The 13,673-nt window shown below is 40.2% G+C and overlaps 1 protein-coding gene across 3 annotated transcripts in view; it reads right to left on the reverse strand.

The window, feature by feature from the left end:
• The window catches only part of LOC131926966 (cilia- and flagella-associated protein 61), a 142,180-nt gene that overhangs the window by 24,409 nt on the left and 104,098 nt on the right, over positions 1-13,673 (reverse strand). The gene's annotated exons all lie outside the window — the stretch shown is intronic.

Below are 13,673 nucleotides of genomic sequence, written 5' to 3' on the forward strand. Positions count from 1 at the left end.
GTAGGTCACCGTTAGGTCAGGGTGGTAGGTCACCGTTAGTTCAGGGTGGTAGGTCACAGTTAGTTCAGGGTGGTAGGTCACAGTTAGGTCAGGCTGGTAGGTCACCGTTAGGTCAGGCTGGTAGGTCACCGTTAGGTCAGGCTGGTAGGTCACCGTTAGGTCAGGCTGGTAGGTCACCGTTAGGTCAGGCTGGTAGGTCACCGTTAGGTCAGGGTGGTAGGTCACCGTTAGGTCAGGGTGGTAGGTCACCGTTAGGTCAGGGTGGTAGGTCACCGTTAGGTCTGGGTGGTAGGTCACCGTTAGGTCTGGGTGGTAGGTCACCGTTAGGTCTGGGTGGTAGGTCACCGTTAGGTCTGGGAGGTAGGTCACCGTTAGGTCAGGCTGGTAGGTCACCGTTAGGTCAGGCTGGTAGGTCACCGTGAGGTCAGGCTGGTAGGTCACCGTGAGGTCAGGCTGGTAGGTCACCGTTAGGTCAGGGTGGTAGGTCATCGTTAGGTCAGGGTGGTAGGTCACCGTTAGGTCAGGGTGGTAGGTCACCGTTAGATCAGGGTGGTAGGTCACCGTTAGGTCTGGGTGGTAGGTCACCGTTAGGTCAGGATGGTAGGTCACCATGTACTCCAGGCGATCCAGCCAGATCATTGGCCGATAGGTAAAAAAAAAGGTTGCAGGTAGGTCCTATCAGCCCGGTGAGGCTATATTTGCACGCGGTATTTGTAAAGGTCAGCGTGACATTTGTAGGTAAACACCCGGTCAGATTCCACGATCTGGGTGTCTGATCAAGGTCGCCAGCCCAGGACAGACCGGCAGAGATTAGCCGATCCGGTGTGTTGCCGGCACTGCAGGAAGTGACGTCAGTGTGAGGGTTAAAGAGCGAGAGCGTTGATTGGCTGCGACCAGATGGTACTGCGATAATCTCCCCGACATATCTCGAAACTTCTAATATTTTTTGTTTTTGTTTGGGTGCTTACATTCATTTTAAGGATATATATATATATATATATATATATATATATATATATATATATATATATATATATATATATATATATATATATATATATATATAATTAGACTTTTAACCACGTTTTTTTTTCAAGATTTATTTATACACCATTGTGTTCTAAAACCACCAACGCATAATGACACAAATAAAATAATTTAAAATTCAGGTTATTTCACCATCATTATTACGCACCAATTTAATTTCACTAAAAGCTTAAATGTGGGAAGGAAATCAAAATATGAAAGCCTTGTTTTAAACATTTTTGAAAAGTGTAGTTAGAACAATCAGGATCTACGGATGCGATATAGGCCTATATATATATATATATATATATATATATATATATATATATATATATATATATATATATATATATATAGTAAGAGAGAGAGATAGAGAGAGAGAGAGAGACAGATTCCATTCAAGCACAACCCGTGGTATCTCTTTAACTGTTTTGTCTGAATCCAGATTTTTCCTCAGATTCGAGTGGCCTGGGATCAACCCCCTCCCCTCCCCCCCCATCCCTCACCTCTCCGCCATTGTGAAGTGGGGCTTCGATGTGGTCTAAGATAGAGCCGCGGTAGGTAATTAGTTTTTCAATGGGTTCAGGACCCGGATGGGCGCGTGCGGCCTCGTGTGATTACACGTCGGCTGAGTGGCGTGGGGCGGGTTGTAGTGGCGACCCGGGGGTCGGGGTTTATTTCTGTCCCGTGGGGACCTATAAGCGGAGATAGTATATGAGAAGACTGGTTGGTTAATTTAAAAAAAAACTAGACCAAACTAATCTCTTAAAGGTAGCCAAAGACTTAGTCCCAATTACTAACCAGAGTTTCCGTGACTAACCAGAGTTTCCGTGACTAACCAGAGTCTCCGTGACTAACCAGAGTCTCCGTGACTAACCAGAGTCTCCGTGACTAACCAGAGTCTCCGTGACTAACCAGAGTCTCCGTGACTAACCAGAGTCTCCGTGACTAACCAGAGTCTCCGTGACTAACCAGAGTCTCCGTGACTAACCAGAGTCTCCGTGACTAACCAGAGTCTCCGTGACTAACTAGAGTCTCCGTGACTAACCCGAGTCTCCGTGACTAACCCGAGTCTCCGTGACTAACCCAAGTCTCCGTGACTAACCAGAGTCCCAGTGACTAACCCTAGTCAACGTGACTAAACCGAGTCTCACTGACTAACCCGAGTCCAATTGTGTAACCCGTGTCCTAAATGCGTCACAGAGTCAGCTCAGCTATAATAGGTGCCCGACCTATTATATGGAGAGTGAAAAACGGCCTTGCCTACTGCTGAACACACAACCCTTTCAAAGTGACATCAGACATGAAAAACTTTATTGAGATTAAACTCAGGGTTAATCTTCAGTTTCACGATAATTCCAAACTGTCATAATACTTTTAAAGCCCATTACAGAATTTTAAAACAGGCACCGATTTTTTACTTTATAAAAAGCAGAGGTTAGGATAGTCTTTAGAAAAGGGATGAAATATTAATGATACATAGTTATATGTATGTGCGACTTTGCCAGATAGTTTTACTCACTGTAATGAGACCAACACAAACAGTTCTAAATTATAATTAGATCATTAACTCTCCCTATTCGTCCATCTTCATCAGCTTGTAAGTAGGTCAAGTTAAAATAGAAACAAAGATGGCGGTGTACGGGTTATGAATAAACAATTTCACTCACGATGAAAGTAAACATTGTACTCAAATACCGCGTATCTGTGTGGTCAGCTATTATTGCTTATCAACGAATTTACATCATCGGTCATTCTGTCCGACCCATAATCCATAATCGCCTATGCCCCCACTCTCCTAGGTCTGTCCAATTATCCATATCCTATCCATAGACCCATCCAGCAATCCATTAATTTGTATTTAATGCTTATCCACTCAACTCCATTCAACCATCTACCATCCACCCTCCGATACACCCACTACCATCCACCCACTCATTCCCTCACATTCACTCCCACCCTCCCAACCACCCACTCTCACACCCCACCTTCCAGCCCCTACATCCCATCCACCCACTCATACCTTCCCACTCATCCTACCATCCACCCACTCATATCTTCCCACTCACCCTACCATCAACCCACTCCCACCTTTTCAGCCACCCACATGTCCAACTCACCCCTCCCATGGGGGGTCATTACCAAGGCAAATGGACAGTAACCATCCCTACCCCAATCAGCATGCCATGACGTAATTAATTATTCACAACCCACCTGAAAACGACCGCCATCGCTGATGGAATTTTCCAGCCAACCAACTCAATACATCTACCACCACAACATCAACCATGCTATCATTTCCCACTGGATCTCTAATGTACGCCAATAAAAGTTAGTTTGGATGTACATAGAGCACAATAAACAGAGCTCACTTTAAAGGGATACCAAATTATCTTGACAAATAGAATTCAACGTTTACACTTTTAAAAAATTTACCGGCTTCGATGAAAATGTGAACGACCTTTTAGAGAACGATTAATGATTTTTTTATACCAGTGTATAACGACCCCAAAATTCCAGTATAACGACATACACCTCATAAAGTAGTATATAAATGCCCCCCCCCCAACAACATGAAGTCCAGCATGGATCTGCTGTACCCGCGACTAGGAAAATGACACCACACCCTCACCTTACCCCCACCCTTGTCTCACCCCTCCACACCCTCTACTCCCCTCACCCACCATTCTGTCTCCCACCCCACACTCCTCATCCCCACCACACTATCAACCTCACCCTCCACTCTACGCCACCCCAGCCACCCACACACCCTTCTCTAACTCCACGCCACGCCAGCCTAACCTCACTCCACCCCAGCCTCCCTCACACCATCCTCTCACTTTACTCCACCCAAGCCTCCCACCCCACCATCCTCCCCCCCCCCCCTTTCCGTCTATCACAAATATAAAGTACAACACAACCACTACACATTACGACTGACGACAAATTTTCCCACGTTTTAAATCACCAAGCATTAATTAAGCTAAAACTCATTAACTCCTAATAGCCCAAACATAAACACCACAAACCCTTCATCGCGCGACCTCTAGTTGTGAGAATAGGTTTGACCTCCGACCTCCCCCCCCACACCTCTCCCCCTAAAGGAAAGATAAGAAACAAATCTCACGGTCTACCTGTTTCCCGAGGGTGCGCCCCGCCCCTCCGCTCCCTAGTCTAGGGCAGATTAAGATTAAAAGTGGAAGAGTAACGTTAATCACCGGAGATTACTTCATTAGTCTCCAGGGCAAGTCATTAGTAAAAGAAACATTAACTCGTATCAAATTTATTCACTCATCGTTTTATTTTTCGTCAGGATGGGAACGAATGTCTTTAGTACATCTTAAAAAACTAACAGAAATAATAAACAAGTGGACAAAGAAGAAAAAAATTACAAACACATCTTTCTTAATTTCTATGTTATTTCTTTTGGACGTTACGTAAAACAAAGACCTTTAATTGAATGATTTCTTTTATGAAAAATTACCATCATTAATCAAAATGAATTATTTTGATTTAAATCTAGCTAATTTGTTTACAAGTCGGATTTATAAATGTTTTCCATTCATTGTTAAAACACATTTTTTTTCATATCCTTACTGGGCCTATTTTTCAAGAAATGTATTTTTACACAAAGTACAGTAACTACGTAAGTCTATTCATTGTTTTGATACTGTTGGTATAGAATTTATTCCGAGTTCCGATATCCCCGACAACGACGGGTATTTCTACTAGTACTTCACTACACACCACATTGTGTGTCATGAAAATATCTGTCTCTGTCAGCATAAACAGTTTGTTTATCTTGTATTACAACACTAACACAAACTACACATCCAACAACTTTATTCTTCTATTGTTTCAAAAGTCCGCAAAAAATTATAATTCGAGCAATTATCGATTTTTTATTGCTCAGCGAGAACTATTTTTATCAACAAGAAAAAAAAAATCATAATTGCCTGTTATTAAATTGATTCATCAAGAAATCACTCGATAGTATAAAAATAAATTCACATTTTTTAACTTATTGCGTAAAATCTAAATTTAAAATCTCACAGCTAAAATTAGAAGCAATCTGCTTAAGATTTTTATTTTTTAAACCAGCTTGTAATTTTGTTAATGCTTTATTGAAATGGATTGAAATCTAGCCTCATATACTAATGATTAGAATGATGCAATAGAATTATGTTTTTATTGGAAAAGCGGCAGTTATTTCTGGTAGATTTCATTTTTTAAAAAAAAACTCTCTGATGAGTTTCTATACTAGTCGACACGACTTATGGTACAGAAAAGGTATGTTGCGAATTCTAGGTTTAGGTTTTACTAGATGAAGTAGAGTTCGTCTATTTTCTTGAATGGTCAGCAGAAAGTCTAATGAGACTGACGTAATGTGCACATGTGAGCTGGGCTTAGGGGAGGCAGACACGTTATACAGACGTTATGTCTTTAGAGCTGGGCGGACACCGAGGCGATATACATATGTATGTTACGACCTCATCTGAGACAATCAATGGCACCAGGCGTTTAGCATCACAGGACAATCATTATCACACATCTATCAACACAAGACAATCATCAACTAAAGATAGTCATTATCACAAGACAATCATCAGCACAATCATCATCACAAGACAATCATCAACTAAAGATAGTCATTATCACAAGACAATCATCAGCACAATCATCATCACAAGACAATCATCAACTAAAGACAATTATCAACACAAGACAGTCATTATCACAAGACAATTATCAACACAATCATCATCACAAGACAATCATCACAACACATCTCAAGACAATCATCAACACAAGGCACGCATAATCACAAGACAATCATCAACATAAGACAATCATCAAGACAAGACAATCATCAACACAAGACAATCGTAACCTCAAGACAATAATCAATACAAAACAATCGTTAACACCCCATATCTACCAACACAAATATCAACACCACCCAACCGCCATCATCGTACAACAGTGCCCCCCCCCCCCTTTCAACCTTCCCCTGATCAAATAATCTGTCAATCAATTATCTTATAATTCCAGCGCATGCCGGGAAAACAATCCCCCGACACCCGGGCCTGCTCTATCAGCGCGTGACGACGGTGGCATTACCCTAAACCAGGGGTCTCCAAACTACGGCCCGCGGGCCGGATGCGGCCCGCGAAGTCCTCTCATCCGGCCCGCGGAGATCTTTTTGTCCAAGAAAAAACCGTTTGTTGGTGATGGCTGAGGAACTTTGCCCAGAAAAATCAAAGACATGCCTGGAAGAAATTGGCTCCCGAACTGAAATTTGATAGTTAATGCGGCCCTCGGACTGAAAAGTTTGAAGACCCCTGCCCTAAACCAACACGTGTTCTCTCATCGTCTGCTTTCATCTCGCTCACCTCACGCTCTCAAGGTCAAGGCCAATGAGATAAATATCATATGACATAATTTGTTTGCAGGATGCATGTGTGTGTGTGTGTGGTTTCTCTCAGACATTTTTTTCGGGTGGCACTTTCGAGGGAGGGTTGAGGGGGGGGGGTGCGGACACTGGTTTAAGTATATATTTTCGATATATATATATATATATATATATATATATATATATATATATATATATATATATATATATATATATATATATATATACACACACATACACATACATATACATATAATTTCACCATTTAGCACCAGTGCTCACCTTAAATGTAAACACACACAGAATCGCGCTGGAAAGCGTGCCGAATGTAAAAATCGAAAACAAAGTATCCGTTTATATTTCATAATCTCTTTCCCCCTGTTTTGTTGATAGTTTAAACCCATGTTGTTTATTTTGTAGCCTAGGCAATGCGAGAGGGCTAAAAAATGAAAGAATTGTCGAGGATTCAAAATGAGTCCCTTGCATTAAGAGCTTGTCCAAATAACGTTACATTCTTAGTAGAGGAGAAGGGATTCGGACTTAAGTGGCTGTGTATGATGTCGAAGGAGGTGGGGGGGGGGGGAGGTTAGAGAGATTGGGGGGGGGGATAATAAAATGTATCATGAATTTTTTATTTTTTGTGAATAAAAAGACAGAACATTTTTTTTTGTTAGGGTTTGGTTATATGATAGAAGGAGAGAGTAGAGCTTATGACGTCATGTTTATGATGGGTAGTAGAGGGTCTGTGCGGGATAGTTCGACCACCCCTAGGGGGGAGATGAGGCTCTTTATATTGGGATAGCAACACACCTAGGAAAGACAATTCCAAAATCAAGCAACTGCTGCCTTGTAGATTGATCTTGCGTGGACAAAGGCTATAGAAACATCCAGAAAGAAAATAAGTCATTGGGCGCAAAGTATGTTGACACGCAATACTTGGTAGTGTTGGAAGATTTCATCTCCAATAATACAATTAAGAACGATGAAGAAGAAGAACGTGGGTAATCTGGTTTTTGTAAGAAAAGTGGTGTATGTGAGTATTTGGGGGGGGGGGGAGGGAGGGGCATCTTTTTATGCTTGGGGTAGGGGAGGGATGATTTTGGGGTTGTATGACCAAGTGTGGGTGTAAAAAAAATCGGCTAAAATAACACAGCCTACTACATCATTTGTGCTTGGTTGGGAAAAGGCTGTGGAAGCAAATCCAAAAAAAAAGCAGGCTGAAATCGGAGTCAATGGCCTCAATGGTGCATAACCAGTTGACACGTTTAATTATGTTGGAGGGGATCCATTCCAACACTAAAGTAAGAACGAAGAAAAAACTACACCCACAACCAGCTAAAACAACAAAACAATTTCAGCCAAAACCGACGACAATGTCGGGCGTACTTCTGTATGTATCCATGTACATGTGTGTACAATCCTTGTACACATAAAAAATGCAGGAACAAGCCTCCCTTGATAGATAAGGTCAAGGTTACCCCGACTCATGTATTTTTTAACACGCCAACAAGCATTGACCTATAGCACAGGTAAACATAACATCCTTATCCGACATTATGGAGGGGAGGGCATTCAATCATAAACAAACGTGGCTTGACCGTGAGCTTGACCACGTGATCAGGAGATTATTTATAGCGAGCATTGAGAGAAACAATTTTATTTATTTATTTTTATATTTTTTGGAACCACTTGATCACTAGATGCTATTTATAGCTAGGATTTGAAAGAAATAGTTAAAAATGTATGTTTTTATATTTGTTTTTGGAAGAGATTAGGGTGGGGTAATCTACTGCTCAAAGGGATTATCCGATGTTTAACAACATAAACAAGTCGGCGGCGTTGACTTTGTAATCTCTGATCCTATCCCTACTAGCAGCCAGAACGTCATGGACCTGCCTTGTAGGAATCGCCAAAAACAGAATACGATGGAGAGGCGTGGTTGCGTCCATATGTACTGCAAGTGCTCCACAGCAAAGATGATGAGGATAAGGATTCTATCCCATTAATCTGTTCAAACGTTACACATCTCAGTACATATTGAGCTTCATTAAGACAATGAACTAGCTGTTTATTTTTAAAAAATAAAATCAACTTATTAACCTCAGCATGCTGGATATGTATATCTACAAACACAACATTTTTAGGCTTAAGTTTTTTTCAGGTGCCAAAGGTGTATAACAGGCTTGAAAGAGACCCAACGGTTTTAAATATTGAAAGAGACCAACGGTTTTATATAGAGACCAACGATTTTATATAGAGACCAACGGTTTTAAATATTGAAAGAGACCAACGGTTTTAGTATTGAAAGAGACAAATGGTTTTAAATATCGAAAGAGACAAACGGTTTTAAATATTGAAATAACCTAACGGTTTTAAATATTGAAAGAAACCAACGGTTTTAAATATTGAAAGAGACCAACGGTTTTAAATATTGAAAGAGACCAACGGTTTTAAATACTGACAGAGACCAATTGTCAAACAATGACATAGACAGAGGGGTTAAACATTGACAGAGAACAACGGTTTTAGTATAAAAGAGTCCAAAAATTGTAAATTGCCAGATAATTATTTCATCATGTAAGACAAAAAAAAATATCCTGTAATCTACTCATCCAACCCATTCAAGTTTTGAAGAAACAAAAAGTAGACCAAGTATTCTATTGATGAAAAAAAAACCAATACCATTTTTATTTTTAATTACTACATCTCATTAAGGGTTTGCATAATGAATGGCAAACTGAACAACGATAGTTCGTATACGTTTACGTTTCAATTTTTCATCGATATTTTTTGTGTGCATTCCATAACTTGTTATGCTGCATACCAAACAACATTTTTCTTGTATTAATTCATTGACTTGTTATGTTGATATTATTATTAACCAAATTTTTGTATACATTCCATAACTTGTTATGCTGTATAGTAACCAACATTTTTGTATACATTCCATAACTTGTTATGCTGTATAGTAACCAACATTTTTGTATACACTCCATGACTTGTTATGCTGCATATTATTATTAACCAACATTTTAATACATTCCGTCACTTGTTATGTTGCATATTAACCAACATTTTTTATAGCCTACATTCTCTCACTTTTTACAGTGCATATTAACCAACATTTATGTACACATTATGTGACTTGTTATGCTGAATATTAACTAATATTTTGTATGTGTACATTCTATAGCTTGTTATCCTGTATATTCACTAACATTAAAAAGTATTTTCAGAGACTTGTTTTGATTTGTATTCACTATTTTAAAATCCTGTCCAATAACTCCTTTAATGTATTTCGATAGAAAACATTAAATAAAGTTCTATAACTCGTTTTGAATTTGAAATGCATTCACTGATATTTTAATGTACATTTATGACTAGCCTTGGTATATACGCACTGAAATTTTTTATAATAAATTCTGACTTATTTTATTTGGTGCAAACGTTTTGACCTTCTGTGTTTATCCACTGTCCTATGCAAAACGCATGTAATTACCCAGCGAAAGATTTAATTATTGATTAGCCGGGTCCAAACGTGAGTAGTAACGGTTTTCACGAGCGCGACAGGTTGGCGAGTCACGTGCGGCGCAGTTGACGGTCTGGCCGTTAGTTGAGTACTCACGTCCAGAGCAAGTGTGAGTACTGACGTTTTAACCCTTTGAGTGGGGGGGGGGGGGGGGGGAGACAACTGTCGAGGCATCGTGGACGGGGGGGGGGGGGGGTATGGGGGGAGTACTGATACAACATGTGACACTTCGGACCTAAAGGAGTGTTCAGTGTGTGTATGGTGAGGGGGGGGGGGGGGGTGGAAGGAGTGTTTTTATACTAGATTTGTGTTCCTCCCCAAATGGTATGTTACAGATCAAGGTTACGGTATGGCGGAATTAAAGTCAAAGCGGTTAATGTAGGTCAAGGTTATTGCAGGAAGTCGACAATTCAGGGTCATTTGTGACGGGAAAGAAAAAGATCAAGTCACTTTTTTTGTGGGGGGGGGGAGGGAGGGGTGACTTGATGGAATTTAAACATAATTTCCAACCCCTTATCTCAGGGTTTAAACAATTTTGAGCCACGGAGTTCACTCAGCTCTATTAGTGACCCGGCACACACAAGAAGTCTACGGCGGCTGGCCACAAAACTGCACTCATCTCTACACTTCAACTTAAGAATGCACGTCACTAAACCTTGCAAGTCAGAGCGCTAAAATTAACAAGCCCCGAAAAAAATAAAAAAAATAAATAAAAAGCAAGTCGTTTTCTAAACCAAAAGTCAGGAGTTTGGACGTCCTTTACTGGATTCTGCTCTACCGGAGTCGTGGAATGTAAAGGGGTCATCCATAAATGACGTCACACTCGTAGGGGGGAGGGGGGGGGGTCCGTAATTTTGTGACGATGTGTGATGAGGGGGGGGGGGGGGTTTCAGATGTTGCGACGTCACACTTTTGCATTATAAAAAAGCAATGTTAGAAAACGAATTTTAGACGTTATTTCGCGTTTTAGATAACTGTTTTAATAAATTGTAATAGTTTAGACAAGATTTTAGAAAAATATCGATGTTTTAAAAAAAAATTCAACTGCAATTTTAAGGGGGGTTGTAGGTTGAGGTGTGACGTCATTTAGGGGGGGGGGGGGGGTCTGCCTTTTTGTGACGACGTGTGACGGAGGGGAGGGGGGGAGGTAAAAATCATCGTCAAAAAAAGCGTGACGTCATTTATGGATGACCCCAAAGCCGAAAGAGCATAACATGTTTTCTGGACTTAATTTGTTCAACAGTGATAATTATCAAAGTTAGCATTCAAAATTCACAATGATATGCCATAAATAAGAAGTTATGTTTCCTTTTCGAAACTGACTGTCCATGGGGCAAGTAATTACTCCGGGGGTAATGTCGGGTGGGGGGGGGTATGTCCGGGGAATAAAAACAAAGGGGGGGGGGTAATGCCCTGTTCCCCTTTACCTTACGTAACACCTAACTAGAGTTTAACCTTAGCTCGTACATCACGGTGTGAACTAAAAAAAAAAACATGAACACAACTCTGAACATGTTCCAGGAAGGACGTAAAAACGGCCCTCTTTCATAACATCCACAGCACCACCCCCCACCCCTTTCCATTTCATGCATCGCTGGACTATTCTAGAAGCAATAAACGCATCTCTATCATAACTGGCTATACAGGGGAGCAGAAGATAAGAGGAAGGCTTGTTACACGGGATGTATCTGTCACACAACCTGAGCATGGACGTTTTAAAAATAAAGTGGGGGTTGGAAGGTGAGTATTGCTTCACGACTGATGCGTGTGTGTGTGTGTGTGTGTGTGTGTGTGTTTGTGTAGATATTCGCCTATTTATGACCGGCAATTTTCCCCTTATCTATTTTTTTTTTTTACACTTTAAAACATTTTGATGTTTATAATATTGTTATCGTATGACACAGACTCACGCATGTACACACAAACAAACACATTTACATACATAGACATGTATATAATATACAGTATATATATATATATATATATATATATATATATATATATATGTCTTGTCTGTGTGTGCCTACTTAAGAGTGTGTATAAAATATTAAAAGAGTTAAATAGGCTGATCGACCCTCGGCACATCGCTAATGTACTGAAGTTAAAATCAACTCTCCATGACACGACAGATTGACACGAACATGATGCTGGGCAAGTTGGTGCCCCGGGTAACTGGGAGGCTGGATGGAAATGAGGCTACTTAAATATACACACACACACACATACACACACATACACAGGCATGCATGCAAAGTACACAAACACACGCACGCTCACAAACTTCATAAACATACAGTACACAATAAATAAACACATGTACATAAACAAAATCACTCCTCACATAAGCACACTAACTAAATACAAATATGCACATATATGTACAAACACTAATACATATTCCCACAGACGAATAAACAAACCTTGTCTTAAAGCCTAGCCACTCCATTGGTCCGTCCTGTGTAAATAGAATCTAGTTTGGTAACGAGAACATGTCTATTACATAACTTGTTTCCTATCTCTTAGAATGTGGTCCCATGTGTCTTGGGCACAAAAGGGAGAAGTTGATCTCTTAGAATAAACAGGAGCCTTCTTCAAGTGAACTTAACTACTGTATTCATACAATAAACACAAGTCTTCTCGTGGGCTTTATTCTTGGGCAACTCACTAACAGAACACACTACACATCAACACAGTTCACATAGGACACACAGAGCCTAGACATTCAAGGGACATAACTAGGATTAGTTAAATACAAGGGACTTAACAATGCCTAACAAGACATAAATTAACAAGGGCATTTATAAGTGGTACTCTATGCAAAGCCCGACTCTATGCAAATCCTGACTCTATCCCGACTCTATGCAAATCATGACTCTGCAAATTATGACTATGCAAATCATGTCTCTATGCAAATTCTGACTCTATACAAATCATGACTCTATGCAAATCCCGACTCTATGCAAATCCTGACTCTATGCAAATCCCGACTGTATGCAAATCCTGACTCTACACAAATCCTGACTCTATACAAATCCTGACTATACAAATCCTGACTATACAAATCCTGACTATACAAATCCTGACTCTATACAAATCCTGACTCTATGCAAATCCTGACTCTATACAAATCCTGACTCTATACAAATCCTGACTCTATGCAAATCCTGACTCTATGCAAATCCTGACTCTATGCAAATCCTGACTAAACAAATCATGTCTCTATGCAAATCCTGACTCTATACAAATCCTGACTCTATACAAATCCTGACTCTATGCAAATCCTGACTCTATACAAATCCTGACTCTATACAAATCCTGACTCTATACAAATCCTGACTCTATACAAATCCTGACTCTTAAGCTCACGATTGTGACAGCTTAGCTCAGAGACTAGCAAGGCGTGTCCATGACATTTATGACAACCAGACCAAAATGCCAAATGTCACATGCTGGAACGAACGTGAAAAGTACATGTCAATAGTGCATGACATTAATGACAGAATCAAACCCGAGGGTGCACACATTAATTTGTTTACTTTCACTTCCCACTAACACGATTTGAACTCCCGGCAAGGGAGGTTAGTCTTAGTTGATGATGTGACTTATTTTTTTTTAAGATAAAAGGAGGCAATGTAAATTACCAGTTGTAGTACAATGAAACATAACAAGGGAAGTTAACCTCAGTTGCTGATTTAACTAAAGCTG

This window comes from Physella acuta, unplaced genomic scaffold (assembly GCF_028476545.2).
Source record: "Physella acuta isolate Inbredline_101_S28 unplaced genomic scaffold, ASM2847654v3 ptg001355l, whole genome shotgun sequence".
Classification (NCBI taxonomy): Eukaryota; Metazoa; Mollusca; class Gastropoda; family Physidae; genus Physella; species Physella acuta.